Source organism: Tamandua tetradactyla, chromosome 13 (assembly GCF_023851605.1).
Source record: "Tamandua tetradactyla isolate mTamTet1 chromosome 13, mTamTet1.pri, whole genome shotgun sequence".
Taxonomy (NCBI): domain Eukaryota; kingdom Metazoa; phylum Chordata; class Mammalia; order Pilosa; family Myrmecophagidae; genus Tamandua; species Tamandua tetradactyla.
This window is the reverse complement of record NC_135339.1, coordinates 45,211,755-45,229,577: the sequence shown is the minus strand read 5'-3', so window position 1 is coordinate 45,229,577 and position 17,823 is coordinate 45,211,755. Positions and strand designations below refer to the sequence as shown.

Sequence of the window (17,823 nt, the reverse complement as noted above, 5' to 3'; positions counted from 1 at the left end):
TGGACTTTAGATAAAAAGATGTAATAAGAGAAAAGGAAGAACATTACGTATCAATAAAAAGGACATTCACCAAGAGGAAATAATGATCATAAATGTTTACACACCCAATCAAGGAGCTCCAAAGCACATTAGGCAAATCCTGGCAAAACTGAAAGGAGCAATAGATATTTCAACAGTAAAAGTGGGGGACTTCAATACACCACTCTCTTCTATAGATAGAACAACCAGACACAGAATCAATAAGGAAATAAAGAACGTAAACAATTTGATAAATGAATTAGACCTAACATGCATATATAGATTGGTACACCCCCAAACACCAGTATATACATTCCTTTTTAGTGCTCATGGAACATTCTTCAGTTTAGATCATATGCTGGGGCACAAAACAGGTCTTAATAAATTTAAAGAGATTGAAATTATTCAAAGCACTTTCTCTGACTACAGTGTTATGAAGCTGGAAACCAACAACCACCAAGAACTAGAGCTTCCACAAATATATGGAGATTAAATAACACACTCTAAAACAATCAGTGGGCCAAAGAAGCAATTGTGAAAGAAATTGGTAAATATAAGAAGAAAAATGAAAATGGTAATACACCATATAAAAACTTATAAGATGTGAATTCTTTTCTTTCTTATTTCTTTTTCTGGAGTGATGCAAATGTTCTAAAAATGATTGTGGTGAAATATACACAACTATGTGATGATATTGTGAGCCATTGATTGTATAATATGGTTAGACTATAAGTGTGTGGATATTTCTTAATAAAAATATAAAAAACAAAAACCTCTGTACAAAGAAAAGCCCAGCTCTGGATGGCTTCACAGGGGAATTTTACCAAACATTCTGGAAAGAACTTACACCATTCCTGCTCATACTCCTTCAAAAAACTGAGGAAAAATGAACACTACCTAACCCATTTTCTGAAGTTAACATTGCTCTAATACCGAAACTAGATAAACATACTAAAAGAAAGGAAAACCACAGGGCAATATCCCTGATGAATATAGATGCAAAAATTCTCAACAAAATATTTGCAAACTGAATCCAATGGCACAGTAAAAAAATCATACACCATGACTAAGTTTATTCCGGGCATGCAAATGTAGCTCACAGAAGAAAGTCAATCAGTGTAATAAAAGAAATCATAAGGAAAAAATCAGATGATCATCTTGACTGATGCTGAAAAATCATTTGACAAAATTCAGCATCCTTTTCTTATAAAAACACTTCAAAAGTAGGAATTGAAGAAAACATCCTCAATATGACAAAGGGCATATATGAAAAACCTACAGCCACCATCATACTCATACCCTAAGATCAGGAATGATACAGGGGATGCCCACTGTCACCATTATTGGACATTGTGCTAGTGGTTGTAACTACAGTGTGAGGCAAGAAAAATAAATTAAAGGCATCCCAATTAGAAAGGAACTAGTAAAATCGTCATTATTTGCAGATGACATGATCCTATATTTGGAAAATCCTGAGAAATCTATGACAAAATTACTTGAGCCAATATAACAAATTCAGCACAGTGGTGGGATATAAGATTAATGCATAAAATCTGTAATGTTTCTATACAGAGATAATGACTTACCTGATGAGACAATTAAGAAAAAAGTTTTATTCACAATAGCAACTAAAAGGATCAAGCATCTAGAAATAAATGTAAAGGACTTGTATACAGAAAATTATAAAACATTGCTAAAAGAAATCAAAGAAGATCTAAATGGGTGGAAAGACATTCCGTGTTCATGGATTGGGAGGTTAAATGTCATTAAGATGTAAGTTCTACCCAAACTGAACTAAAGATTCAACACAATACTAATCAAAACTCCAATAACTTATATTGAATACTTGGAAAAGCTAGTTATCAATTTATTTGGAAGGGTAAGGGGCCTCAAATTGTCAAAAACATCCTTCAAAGGCATAATGGAGTGGGAGGACTAATACTTCCTGAATTTAAAGATTATATAAAGCCACAGTGGTAAAAACAGCCTGGTGCTGATGCAAAGATAGACATACTGATCAATGGAATCAACTGAGAGTTTGGAAATATATCCCCAGATCTATGGCCAACTGGTCTTAGGCTAGACCCCCAAAATCACTGATCTGGGACAGAACAGTCTTCAATAAATGGGGCTGGGGGAAGTGGATATCAATAGTCAAAGGAATGACAAGAATGACTAATTCACACCCTATACAAAAAGTAACTCAGAGTGGATCAAAGACCTAAATATAAGACCCATACCATAAAACTCCTAGAAGAAAATATAGGGAAACATCTTCAAGACCTAGTAATAGGAGGTAGCTTCTTAGACTTTACATCCAAGGACAAGTAATGAAAGAAAAAATAGATAAATGAGAACTCCTCAAAATCGAATGCTTCTGTGCCTCAAAGACTTTTGTCAAAAATGTGAAGTAGCAGCCAACTCAATGGGAGAAGATACTTGGAAAGCACACATCAGATAAAGGTTTGATATCCTGTATACATACAACTCAACAACAAAAGAACAAACAACCCAGTCATAAAATGTGTAAAAGATATGAAAAGACATTTTTCTGAAAAGAAAATAAAAATGGCTAAAGAGCACATGAAAAGATGTTTGTATTCATTAACTATAAGGAAAATGCAAATCAAAACCACAATGAGATTTTGTCTCACACCTACAAGAATGGCTGCCGTTAAACAAAAAGGAAACTACAAATGTTGGAGAGAATGTAGAGAAAATAGAACACTTATTCACTGCTGGTTGCAATGTGCAATGGTACAGCTACTGTGGAAAACAGTCTGGCAGTTCCTCTGGAAAATAAATATCAAATTGCCTTATGACCTGGCAATACCACTACACAGTATGTACCCAGAAGAGCTGCCACCAGTGTCACGAACAAATATTTTCACACTATGTTCATAGTGGTTCTACTCATAATTGTCAAAAGATAGAAACAATCCAAGTGTCCATCGACAGACAAATGGATAAAGAAAAGGTGGTATACACATATGATGGAACACTATGAAGCAGTAAAAAAAAATGAGGTCCTGAAACATATGACAACATGGATGAATCTTGAGGATATAATGCTGAGTGAAATAAGTCAGACACAGAAAGATAGATATTGCATGAGTTCACTAATATGAACTTCCTAGAAACTGTAAAATCAGAGTCTTAAAATGTAGAATATAGGGAACTAGAGATAGACAGCAGCAAGAGAAGAGGGGGTGGTTGCCTATATGTACAGACTTGTTAATGAGGTCAAACTTAAATGTGTGGGAATGGATAGAGGTGATGGTAGTTAGTAGAAGCATAAGTAATCGTGCCATATTGAAGGTGAATATGATGGAAAGGGGTTGTTTAGAGCCATGTATCTCACCAATTAGCACTACAAATATAAATAAGTTCTAGCATGAACTGCTTCAAAGTCATCGCACTTGTACAAAGAGTTAATGATAGAGGGGTTTATGGTAAAAACTTTCTGTTGCATACTATTGTCTATATTTAACAGGAATACCTCACTAGTATCACAACAATACTAGGGCTAAATAATTGGTGGGGGCGGATGAGGGGAGAGGATAAGAATTAAGGGGAGTTTGGGAGTTTCTGTTTGGTGTGGGTGTGTCTATCTATTGTCTTCCTGTTTGGCGAAATGAAAATTGTCTAAAATTGGGAGTAATGATGATTGTACAACTAAGTGAGGATACTGTGGGACATCGATTGTTTACTTTGGAAAGAATATATGCTATATGAATATATCTCAAGAAAATCTTCAGTTTCAAATTAAATAAATAAACAGAAAAAATGAAGTGCTAGAGAAAATGTGGGGAGAGAGAAATTCTTATTCAGTGTTGGTGGGGTCACAGACTAGGGCAGTCCCTAAAGAGCATAATATAACTGACCCACAGGACGCTAGATATAGGGTTGCCATATGATTAGGTAGTCCTTTTACTAGGAATATACTTGGGAGAACTCCAAGCAAGGGCTTGAATAGAAACTTGCACACTGATGTTTATGGTGGCATTGCACATGATAGCCAGTGGATGGAAGTGGCCGAAGGGTCCATCAACTGAGGAGCAGAAGGGTGAACTATGGTGCACACATTCAATGGAATGTCATGTGGCTGCAGAAAGGGATGAAGTCATGATGCATGCAACGAGGTGAATAAACCCTGAGGACATGATGTTGAGCAAAATAAGCCAGAAACAAAAGGACATAATTTTTTGGTCTCATTTAGAAAATACTTATAAGACAATTAGGGCCTAGATTGTCAGCTCTTAGAGCAGTCATATTTATTCCTGAGTTGTGTTATTTCTAAATTCTGAGATACTGTGTTCACAGTGTGGTATTGCCCTGGAGCTTTGGGTACCTGTGTGACCCCTAAGACTGAGAGTTAGAGTTCTGCAGCTCTGAAATTAAGCTTTCCTCCATGCAGCAACTGTTAAAGAAATCAGACTTCAGTTAGAGATATGAATGAAGCTGATCTGGTTGGGACTAAGGTAAATCAGAATACAGGATAAATAACGATATTGCATGTATTCTAAATCATCATCAGAAGAGAAGTTTATTTTGTCAAAATTTAAATTTTCTGTAGTACACTATCTAACTTACCTGTTGGGCCAGTTCATTTAAACAACCTTAACACATGGAGTCTACAATAGAGAATGAGATCTTGTAATTCTGTCTGTATAGGTTAATGTAATACCCTGATACATTCCAGAGTATTTGGGGCAGATAACAACAACAAAAAAGAAACATTGGCAAAGTTCTTTGAGGACTGGAGAAAAAACATGGATCTATTAAAGTTCCTAACCAGAAAGTTCCTGATACTTTCTCAAGCATTAGGGATTCCTAAGGTAATACGACAAGTCCTCAATCTTGAAGCTTATCCTACAAAATTTATTTCTGTAATGGGGAAGGCAGGCCTACTTATAATTATGTCTAACTGTCACTCCTTGAGAACCTATTTTGTCATTCAGATGTGGCCTCTCTTTAAGCCAACTCTGCAATGAACTCACTACCCTCCCTCCCATATGGGACATGACTCCCAGGGGTGTAAATCTCCCTGGAAACATGGAGCATGACTCCGAGGGATGAACGTGGCCCTGGCTTTGTGAGTTTGAAAAATGCCTTCTTGACAAAAAGGGGGGAAAGAAATGGAACAAAATTGGTTTCAGTGGCTAAGAAATTTCAAATAGATTCAAGAGACCATCCCACACAAGCTTCAGTTAGATATTGCTGTTTGTCATGGTATGCCAAGCCCCAACCAACAGTGTGTAGGGACAACTCAGGATATCTATTTCTCCTTGAATATGCAAACTCTTTTTTTAATGCAAAAAAGAGACAATTTCTTGAAAATGTCTCTTCAAGAAATTTTTGTGGGAAAAGTGGATGTCTACATGCAAAAAAATGAAGGTGAACCCCTACCTTAAGCCACATACAAAAATGGCCCAAATAAACTCCAACCAACATTATTCCTTAAACCCTAAAGAATACCCAGGGCTCTATCTGAGATTCTATAAATAAAGTTTCACTCACCAAGTTTATTTTCCATTAACCTAAAATCTCTAAGTTGCTCCTATACCAGAAAAGCTCTAAAACCCAGAGGCACCAGTCTCTCCAAGAACATCAACCACTTGCAAACCCCTACCCTGTAATGTCGACACCCCTTTTCAACATGAAGTTAGAGTGGTCTTTGCCCAAATATTCCTGAAGATGGGAGAAGGCTCAAAGGAGAAGGAAGAGTTAGAACAGAGAAGATAGGATTTAACAAATAAGTATGGCTACTGAATCATTTTGATATTTCTTTTTAGTCTCCAGGGTATTAGAGCAGCTAGAAGGAAACACCTGAAATTGTGGAACTGTAACTCATACCATATTCTGAAATTTGTTCTATAACTACTTGCTAAAATGTACTTTGAAATTTACTGCTTTTTTGCATATTATATTTCACAAAAAAGTGTTTAAAAAAAATCTGCTTCTTGCTCATGCTCTATGTCCCTTGTGGGTCAAATGTGTCTTTGCTCCATGTTGTCTTCAAGCTGGAACCCAGCTGTCATCTGGAATTTTGCTGCAGAAAATAAGAGTACACCAAATCTCTTACTGATTTGTAAAACTTCTGCCCAGAAGCAACCCAAGTTAATTTTGTTCACATTTTGTTGCCCACTGTAGTCATAGGGTTACAGCTAACTTCAAAAAAAGGGGCAGAGAAGTACAGTTTTACCATCTGTGCTAATTTGAATCTTGTGTACCTCAGAAAAATCATGTCCTTTAAACCTCATTCAGTATTTCTGGGTGCAACCTTTCTAATTGTTTTCACGGAGAAGTGACCCACCCAATTGCAGGTGGTAACTTTTGACTAGATAGTTTCCATGGAGTTGTGTCTCCACCCATTCAAGGTGGGGTTGCTTACTGGAACCCTTTTAAGAGGGAACCATTTTGAAAAAAGCTTTAGCTCCCTCAAAGTCAGAAACTTTTGCAGATGAAGAAGAAAAATGCCCCGGGGGAGCTTCATGAGACAAGAAGCCTGGAAAGAAAGCTAGGGGATGTCATCATGTGCCCTTCCAGCTGAGAGAGAAACCCTAAACTTCATTGGCCTTTCTTGAGTGAAGAACCAACCTCTAGCTGGTGCCTTAATCCAGACATTTTCATAGTCTGGATTTAATTTGGACATTTTCATGGTCTTAGACCTTCAAACTTGGAACTTAATAAATTCCTCTTTTGAAAAGCCATTCTGTTTCTGGTATATTACACTCTGGCAGCTTATGAACTAGAGCAACGTCTTTTCAGGCTGTGGACGGGCCTGAACTATTTGGGAGCTTCTCTCCCAATAGCACACTAGCAACGCTGCCCCTGCCCTCTGGCTGTCCCCTTCTGCCCTAAGGACACCTTCACAGCTCTCTCCTGGGACAAAGGCCTGCTAAGGGAGGTCATATTTGAGGGTTTTTTTTTTTTAATAGAAATAAAAGCTCTATAGAATTTGGTCAAGAAACCCATTTCAGAAATTAGAACTAGGAGCAGGTACAGGCTGGTCTGAAAATTGGGGAAAAAAACCTGAGGAGGCAAGATCGTTGAAAGCGTATAAGGGAAGCACTTTCACATAAAGTCTGTATTTTAGTCCAACTCCATAGCTGAATAAAAAGTCAAGCAGAGTACTAAAGCACTAAAGATCTAAAGTGATGGCCAAAGAAATTGTGAAAAATGAAGTAAAACTCTTAAGGATGGGAATTCACTCATTTATTAATCACACACGTGTTGAACACTTACCATATGCCTAGAAAATAAGCGAAGCAGTTTTATATTTTTATGATGGTTGTGCAAGCTAGGGAAATATTAGTATATCCATTTTATAGGTGAGAAAAATGAGGCCGGAGAAAGTTTTTGGACCCAGCCCACACCATACGCCTCTATATTAAGAACCAAACTTCCAAATCCAGTCGGTCTGGCTTCTGAGCCCATGTGCTTCACCAAAGACTGCTCTCCATCATCAAACTTGCCTTCCTGTGGAAGAAGACAGTAAGCATGGCAAAGTAGAGTTACGTAAATTATAGCGTTTGTTAACATGAGTAGAGTAAACTTTCTCTAATTGGCTTAGAGATGTTATAAAATTTAATTGATCGCTACTTCGACAGTACCCTTTCTCAGCACCATAACACAGCAGGTGTTTTTAAATGAAATCATTGAAGTCCTTACATTTTCATATTTATTAGAACTTGTTTGTTTGTTTGTTTGTTTTAATTCAGAAGTACCCAGCTCTATTGCTTTGGATTTTTTAAAATGCTTTTTTTGGCTTGCAGTTATAAGTGAATCATTCTGTCTGTATTTTACTACTTTAGAATAGACAGTAATTAGCCACATTCATGCCTTACAACAGCTCCTATACCTTTTTCATAAATGTCTTAAATATTACAAGTGGGATATAGAATTAAAAGTCACAGAAGGTATACTTTCTTCTTTAAAAAATAGAGCTCTTTATAGAAAACATAGTGATTTTAAATAATGATTTTGAAGTTTTCATTCATGTAAATATTCAAACAAAAGAAATTCTATTGTAATGTTAAACATATGTATTTATATACCCTTCTGAATGCTTATATTCTGACTATACCAATAAATAAGATGTATGTTAAGCCTGAGGTACTTATCAGTTGTCAGTGTAATATCCCTGACATCATCATATTGTAGTTACTGTGAAGTTTATCCATGTACTGAAGATTAAGAGACTGGGTGATTTGAGGGGATCTGAGATTATCAACTCTATAGCCTCTTTTCTCTATCTCTTCCTCTCACCCCACTTTCTCCAATGTATGCCACCCCCAAATTTTGCGGCACTAACCAACTAACTTGCATTGGCATGGGAGATGAAACACATCTACCATCCCCTCTTTGAGCAGAGCTTCCTTCAGGCATACCATAACAGGTTACAAGAGGGAAGTGCATTTGCTTACTGGTTTCCTGCCTTGAGAGTAGCTGGAGCTCTGGACCAGTTGCTCTCCTCTGTGGACAGACTTGTCCATTTATTGCAGGTGTTAATAATATTATAATATTCAATATGTATCATAACGTAAAAAAAAAAGTTTGGGATGTACTGACTTAGATTGTACCCATCACAATATATCTACGTTTGAAGCTAATCTACTGACATTCATGCAGTAGAATCGTAAGAAAATGGATTTTGTCCCAAATGCGCTTTTGAACGAACGTTCCATATTAAGTCATTATTTTACACTCTATTAAACAGATATTTTATCAAATGCATTCATTTAAAACATGCCATTTCCCTGGAACTTGAAATGGAATTAGAAGACTGGGAAGATTTAAAATAGTTTGGGTATCATAACACCCTGATACCCAGAGAGTTTAATTCGCCAGCAACAACCTGCTCCAGACTAAGTGCTAATCTCTGTATAATTCATTTAGTGTGAATGAAGTAGAGATTTTGGAGTAAAATGTTGTCCATATACCCATGTGTGTTTGGAATATAAATTATTTGGCTTCACCTCCGTATTTATTTTCTATAGAACCTTGATAATTCTTTCTGTATTTATTCATCAGTAGGATAATTTTTTTCTGTCCCATTTCATTACTTCTCCTGGAATACCAAGCTGTAAATCAATTATGGTAATCTCCTGATAATTATCTTCAGCCAGCAGAAATATGGAATATAAAGTGAAAGTTAAATTCTGTTACAGGCAGAACATTTTATTGTGTGCCTGCTACATTGATGAATTATAGAAGGAAGTCACATTCTCAGGAAAATTTATAAATATCTCTGAGGGTTCCCACATACCAGAACACACATATTTCTTCTGAATCTAATAATTAAGAACTCTTCTTATATGGTGAAAATACTCTGTAAATTTTCATACTATTATTGTGCTGTACCTTCAGTAAAATAAGCTTTTGGTGAAATAAGTGCTTAATTATTACTGTGTTACTATTATATTGTTTCACACAATAGACTCACCATCAGAAAGCATGTATTACCAGTTTTATAATTTAAACCTGGCTATTGATAAAGCTGTTCCTTTTTGATGTTGGATGATTTAATTATATGCATTCTCTTCCTATATAGAAATTAAAGTTTGCTTTCATTTGGCTGAATAGGAAAAAAATTGAAAATTAAGGAACCGAGGGGTATTTACTTGGGACTTCACCTCACCTTTTCCTCATTCTGACCTCCCCATTCATGAACCTGCCTTATATTAGAAAGAGAAAAAAAAATCTAATTTTGAAATTTCCATTAGACAATTTCTGAAAGATCTTTTCTGTTATGTCTATACATATATTTTTGAATGGCATTAAAACTTCAGTTAAAATAAGAGGACAATTCCAAACATATTAGGAGCTCTAGCTTAGAACTCCAGTCCAGATATCCGGGAACTGATTTGGTAAAATTGCTGCTGGGGGAAAATGTCTGATTTCTAGCCTTTGAACCTCTGGCTGAAATCTATTTGTAAGCATTTTCTCTATTCTTCCCTTTTTAATGTTATTGCTTTGCATTAGTTTTCTCCCATAACACATTACCATAAACTTGATGGCTTAAAACAACAGAAATTTATTCTTTCACATTTCTGGAGGCCAGAGATCTGAAATCAAGTTTCTGCAGATACACTCCCTCTGCAGGCTAGAGGGGAGAACCCGCCCTTGTCTCTCACTTTCTGTTGACTCAAGATGTTCCTTAGCATAAAGCTGCATAACTTCAGTCTTTCTAACTTTATGTGGCTGTCTTCTCTGTGTCTGTCCAATCTCCTTCTAACTTTCCACTTCTAAGGGTACCTGTCAATGGATTGAGAGCCCACCCTAATTATATCTGCAGAGACCCTTTTTCCAAAGTAGGTTTCAGTGTAGCTTAATTTAATGTGTCAACTCGACTGGGCCATGGTGTCCAGTTGTTAGGTCAAATACAAATCAGGTGCTGATGTGAAGGTATTTTGCAGGTATGAGTAGCATCTACAATCAGTTGATTTTGAGTCAAGGAGATGATCCTTCATAATGTAGGTGGGCCTCCTCCAGTGAGCTGAAGATCTTGAAAGCAAAAAAAGTAAGATTTCCCAGAGAAGAGGAAATTCTGTCTCAAGATTCAAACTTTGAGTTTCTAGCCTGCTGGCTTCTACTATGGATTTTGGACCCAAGACTTCAATATCAGCTCTTGTTAGAATTTATAGCCTGCTGTCCTGCCTTGTGAATTTCATGCCACAATCGCATGAACCAATTTGTTAAAAATAAATATTTTAGATTAGATGAGATAGATAGATAGATAGATAGATAGATAGATAGATAGATAGAGCCATCCTGTTAGTTTTTGTTTCTCTGGAGAACCCTGAATGATATAGTCATGTTCACCATTTATAGGTGGACATATCTTTTTGGCATTCAACCCATTGTATGCTTATATTTGAATCATTTAAAAATATATAATGAGCATCACTTTTTAATAGATCATTTTATAAGACTATAGAACCTAATCATTAGATAAAATAACATCTGCATAGTATCAAGCTTGTTCAATGTTGAAACCTGAATATTATATCATTCTTCATTATATATATATCGTCTCAGCAATTTTCCTTGAGTCATATTATAATTTGAGTGCAAACTTACATTGTTTATCTCTGAACTTAAACGTTCAAACTTACTCAAAAAAATTGATGATTCGTGTTGTGTCCCTATGAAAAGATCATCAGTGTATGCTTAGGAGATATATTAATTTAAAAACTCCAAATACACAGATTTGTATATTGGTGCTCAGTACTCATTTAAACCTAAATTAATAATTTTCAGAGATATAATTGGTGTAGTATCAGAAAGTTAAAAGCTGCATTCTAATTTAAATAATCAAATCATAAAATGATATCAAAGATCACACTGGACTGCATTTGAAACCATATATGTGTGTGTGTGTGTGTGTGTGTGTGTGTGTGTGAGTCTGTAATTTAAATAAAGGAATATTGCTAAATATAATTGAAGATCAACATAATTATAACTTTAAGACAGGAATAATGACATTTTTAAAAGTACCTGCTAATAGCTTGAAGCTATCTTTGATAGAAAGCTCAAAAGACAAATCAATTGCAACACGTTTCTGGGTTCACTAATTGTTGGTGATATTTTGATTTTATCAGTTATGTATTTATTTCTGTCTGTGATGTATATTAATTTAAAACATCGTCATTTCTGATATTGGAGTGAAGCTTAATATTTTCCTTCCTCAACTTGTAAAATACCATAAACTTCTAAATGATCGTTCTCCAAAAAGCCCAGTAATAATTCAAAAAGCAAGAGTTTGAGTACTTTGTGCATTTGTGCAGTAATTATTAAAAACCTCATTTATGCCAGGAGCTGTGCTTTGAGGTCGGGCTGCTAAGATGGAACCAAACAGTATTTGCCCTTAAAGTATGCTCTGCCCCTAACCTCCCACCCCAATGCAGGAGAGATAATTACGTTGCAGTTCAACGATGGAGGTATATAAAAACATGTTATTAAAATGTACCCAATCCAGGGTGCACAGGTGGTTCAGTGGTAGAATGCTCGCTTTTCATGTGGGAGACCCAGGTTCAATTCCCTGACCATGCACCCCAAAAAATAAAAATAAAATAAAATAAAATGTACCCAATCCATTCTAGAGATTGGGTTGAGGAATAGGAGGTTGCGTTCAGAGAAGATTTCTTGGAGACTATACACCTGAGCTCCATCTTTAAATCATTATATCACCAAAAAGTTATAATGGAAGAGACCATTCTAGGCAGAGGAATAGAATGTGCAAATTGAGGTGTGAGAACATGGAGAGTTTAGAGAGTTGGAAGAACTTGTCATTGCTAGACTATATGAGGGAGGGGCAGGTTGCCTAGAGAGGAAAGAAGTGGGTAGAGCATGAAGGACCTTGTATACAATGGAAAATAATTAGGGTGCATCTAAAATATATAGGCAGCCACCAAACAGTTTTAAAGCAGAGGAGGGATAGGGTCAGATTCTCATTTAATAAAATTCACTCTGAAACAAGGTGGAAAAATCCTTGAAAGAGGGGAGAGGACAAGAGGAAGGGTGATTGGTCAAGTGAGAAATAACAAGGCCATGAGCCCAGGCCAGAGCCCTGGAATAGAACAAAATTAGATGAATTTGAGGGAAAAATTAGGGAATGAAATGATATAGGTAGCAATGAGAAAAAAAAAATTTAAGAAATTAAATCAACTGGATATCATGAATGAATTAAATTTTGAAGGAGGCAAGGGAGTAAGGGCGGAGTCTAGAAAACTGCCAGCTTTGGCAGTTGGTTGGAAACAAGACCACAGGAAAACTGGAAAAACAGAGAAGTAGCAAAGCAGGGGGTGGATAGAAGGAAGAGGGAGTTATTGATGAATTTCCTGGCGTGTTTGTCAAATTCTGTGCAAGAATGTCTACATCACAGAATATTAAAGTTTGCATTGGGAAAATACGTAATAATCATTGAGGCCCAAATGCTCTGCCCTCTATGCGAGAGAGTAAGACAAAGTTAACGAGCACAGAACAATTTTAGTTGCATTTTATTAAAAAGAAAATCTAAAGTACAGTTTCCTTTGTGACTTACCCTTGACTACATGGACAAATTTTCTTCGGAAAGCTTGCATCACATTGTATGCCTACAGCCTGTGTTCCACCAGTGCCTAGTTGATAATTGAAGTTTAAGTAATGTTTGTGGAAGGAAAATGAAATGAAGAATAATAGGTGTGCCAGCTGTATCGTGTTATATGGTTCTGCAGTAGAAGAGGTCAGAGATTAGAAAACTAGGCAATTCTGGACTTGGTAAGGAAGACTTCTTAGGTGAGAGTGGGATTTGATTTGTGTGTGGGAGGGGAACCAGCTTTCCATGAGAAGGAAAGGGGCAGCAGCTCCAGGTGCCCACGGCAGGAGGGATGTACCAGGTGGAGCAGAGCAGGCAATGGTGCACAGAGACCAGCAAATGGGGCAGGTATGGCCTGTTTATGGAGTGCCATGAAAGCCAAAGGAATTTAGTTTTGGTGTAAAGATAGTAAGAAGCCTGGTTGATGGCAAGGAGAGATAGATTGATAGATAATCAATGAAAGAATATATATATTACTACCTCCCTGAAACCTATCCAAATTCCTTTGTTTTGATCTAGAGAGTACTGAAAATACTCATCCTTTACATTCTGGGATGCGTTTCTCCCCTTACTTCTTAATCATCACCTCCCTAAGAGGCAGTTCTTCATAGCTTTACAATGTCCTGCCCAACCCGTTTCCTGTGAGACCTCCTCATTGTACCTGGAGAAGCCTCTACTTCCAGAACTGCCTTTATCTGTCTATAGTTTCTCTTGGTCCAGACTTGTCATCTTGTACCCAACTTCCTGCATAAATAACATAAACTTTCTAGCAGATTCAGAAACTCCTAAGACTTGTATTAATATTTATTAAGCTTCTAGGACTAGACCCTTAAGGTAAGAATTCTGCCAAGGCTGTCAAAGCTAAACCAGACTCAGTTATAATGAGTACATGTAAGCGAAGGACTTTGTTGAGTAAGTGAGACTGCAACACTGGATAAATTTGTTTTCTAATTTTAACTGGGCTCAGGGCATTTTCCCAGGTTTGCTTTTCCAATGAATAATTTTATTGCTTTATTTTTATCTATAATAGTTATTGGGTCTTTTTTTCTTTCATGGACTGATTTTTTTTCCAAATGTTTTCAAACTAAATTTTGCAATATGCTTCCCAGTCTGTGACTAATTCTGCTCCAGTGTAAGCATTTCATGTTGATACTGAGACATTGTGATTATACATACATATATATGTATATATATGTCTTTCTTTGCTTCTGAAAATTGACACCACCGATGCTGACCACTCTCTGAGTGACTTTGAAAAGATAGTTGCCCTTCCAGTGTGTATCCTCAGGGAATGGTCTCTGCTTTTCAGGGGCTGTGAGCCACCTGTGTTTGCCTCCTAGCCTCTCTTGCTTCTCCTTAAACGCCTGTGTTCCTTCAGAGCCTCCTTTACGCTGATTGTCAGTCTCCCTGTGGCTGCAGTTTCCAATCGTAGCTAGGCATACTGCCATTGCACTGCATGCATTTCCCTGTATGTTTGTTCCTTGTCAACATAACTTGAAATGCAGTGCTTATCAAAAGCCAGATTTCTGGTCATCAGTTTGGGCCTATTTTGGATTTTCTGTGTAAGTGCTTTCTTTGAAAATCAAAGTTGGCTTATTTTGTGGCCGCTTTGTAGCCAAGGAACAATCAGTATTCTAAACAACACTCCTATAGAGAAAATGGAAAAGACCAAAAACAAAGGAACGAACTATGCAAGGAGATAAAAGGATAAATAAGGCTCCTGAACTCAAAGATTTTATCGTCTAGCTCACCATCGTTTGCTCACCCTGAGCTGAGATCTAAGGGACTATAGACAATGGAATGAGAAATTTTTATATGAAAAATAAAATCATGTGCATGCTTGTATAGCCCGATCTATACATAATAATGAAAAGAGAAAGAGAAAAGACATAGTTAATAGAAAAGACATAGTTAATAAAGGTAAGGGTTGTTATTCATAAATTCCACATAAATCACGTAATACTATTACATTTGAATTTTGAACCAAGGTTGCTGTTTAATCTACAGACTATTAACCAGAATGTTAGAGAATAGAACTGTGAGTTTTATTAAATGTTAAATATTGCTACTCACTCTAGAAAGCCACCCTAGACATTTTAGAAACATTTTCAATATGAATAAATTGAAGGAAAAGGTACTCATTTATCAGTTATTTCACAAGGAATATCAAAGCAACACAGAAGGTTTCTTCCCTAAACAACCCAAGGTAGTTGACGTTTCACTCTATTTTCTCCCATAACTGCCACGACCCATCGATTGCCAAGATTAAAAAAAACAAACAAAAAAGTCAATGAACAAATATTTGCAATGGCTTTTGTCCTAAGGCAATACGGTTCTAAACTGTTAATGCTTTAACTTTATTCCTTACGGGGCTTTTGTAAATAGTAATGTTTGCATTGTTAGGAAATGAGGTATTTTACTTTCCTAGATCAAGTGCCACAATGTGAATTTTGATGGATTGCTACTGTTTTAGAGCTTTCCTGTCTTCTTGACACTAGATTTTCAATGAGGATCAGTTTCTCTGTAAAGAGGTCTTTTCTTCCTTGTAACAGATAATTATTACATTAAGGATTTGATGGACATCTCTGTCTCCTTTTCCTGTCCGTCTTCCTCCTTCACCTTCTGTCTGCTTGTACTCCTCAATGATTTCTTCTTCATGCTCTGGTCCCCTGTCTCTTCCTTCTTACATTTTACCAATTCTGTTTTTTAAGCTATCATTCTTTGTAGATGATTCCTAGATGGCTTATTTTATTCTTGTCTCTTGCTGGGGATCAGTCCTGAACTCCTGAATTCCCATTTAGCCACATACCTATGGGCATAGCACGGTGCCTAAAACACGCATGTTTTAAAATGGAACTTACTGTCTTGTCAAATCTGTTTCTCCATCTGCTCTTTTCTATTTATGTTAGCTGTGCCATTGTGTCTCCAACATCCCAGAGTTTAAACCTAAGAGATGATTTTTAACCTCCTCCATCATAATCCCTAAACCAAATTCATCAAATCAGCTTCCTAATTGACTAGTCTGTTCTCCTGGAGAGCCTCACATCCTTCTCGAGCTCATATTATTTCTCTCCTGGTCTGTTGCAGTGACCCTCTGTTCCTCCTTCTTTCAGCTTCCCCTCTAATACACTCCTCTATAATGCTGTCAGATTGTTTTTCTAAAGAACTATCAGACTTACCATTCATCATTGCCTACAAAATGAAATACTCTTGGCCTGACTTTCAGAGTTTAACATACAGGTCAGAAAATTCCTGAATATTTATCAATCCCTTCTCAGGTACCTGCTTCAGGCCCCAGCACCGTAGAGCTTCAGTATCACTCTATTCCTTTCTCCTTGCCTTCTGTTCCCCACCCCATCCCACCCAGCTAAATATACCCCGAGCTGTTTTCAGTGAAAATGACTTCAGATCATTTTTCCATTTCTCTGAACCAGCAGGTAGCCCTTTACTATAGACCCTCCGGTCTCCTGATCCTTGATGTTTCTCCCTCTCTCTGAAGTATCCTCTTAACTAAAACCAATTAATTGAAGCTTCTTATTTCTTGAGTATCATTTCACTTAGTATTGCTATAGATTCTCAGACTTCCCAAGTCCTTCAGAGCCAGGGTTTCACTAAGATGTACCTCGCCTCCTTTCAGGACATGGGTGAGGAAGTAAACATGCTTCCTCTCAGCGCTATCCTGAGCTGTGGCTGCACTTAGCGCTGGCTTCGGGGTCATGCAGCCCCCCCACAGGGTCTGCTATAGGGAGGGTGCCATGCTCGGTGTCTAACCTCTGTTCACCTTCGTGAGATCCTTAATAATTTCCCCTTTGAATTTGTGTTTTGCAAGTGAAGTCCAGTGGGACAATGACGCGTCTTGGAACTCAGACCATGTGCTATCCTGCCTCCCTACCCCTCCGCCCCTCCCCAGGGCTGCTTCTCAGGCAACTATGGTCCTGGGCCCTGCCTGCCACCCTTCCCCCTCTCCGCCAAGTGACTGCTCCTGCCGCTGGCCACGGAAATATCCTGGGTATGGGAGGCAAACCCTACAGAGTCTCAGGGCAGGACATGGTGGCGTCCACCCCAGTCTCAGGCAGGATTCTCAGCCGAGAAGATCCTCTTCACCTCTCTTCCCCATATAAATCTAGCACAACCTGACAAAAAGGTTTCTCACAAAACCCTTGGGGGTCATTTTTCTGCCCTGAGTCTGAACAGTTGTGCCCAATATGTGACTTGACTTCCCTGCCTCTGATTGTGTAGGTCCAGTAGCCCTGGTAGGGAGAGTGTGCTGATGCAGGAGGCAGGAGGGGAACTCATTTTACTGAATAATTTTATTTTTGAAATGACTCTTCTGTCTTCTTCACATTTTATTGTACTAAATATGTCACTAGCTTAAAAGTATTTTACTTTCCTTCAGTGATCTGCTTTAGCTGCTTGTGAAAAAGTGAAAGTTCATGACAAATGTGTGGAGGTATTTGAAGCAAATTTAAGACCAAACCCAAATGCCAGACCCAGTTGCTAATTCTTGGTTTCTAGGCAAATCTTGTAGTTTAGTGCTATACAGACTATTCCTAGTCTTGCTTAGCCTGTCTGGGGAAATTTTCTAAATACAGTTCTCCCTCCCTTTACTGCCAGTCTGTGTGCTTATGAAACAAGATAAAACTGTTGCCTATGGCAATTTGTTAGATGACTGCTCTGTTTCATTAAAAATACATGGATGTTCAACTTCTTTTTTTTTTATGCCT

At 37.4% G+C, this 17,823-nt stretch overlaps 1 protein-coding gene across 2 annotated transcripts in view; it reads left to right on the top strand.

Moving 5' to 3' along the window:
* The window catches only part of PRKG1 (protein kinase cGMP-dependent 1), a 1,184,353-nt gene that overhangs the window by 818,539 nt on the left and 347,991 nt on the right, over positions 1–17,823 (top strand). The window lies entirely within an intron of this gene.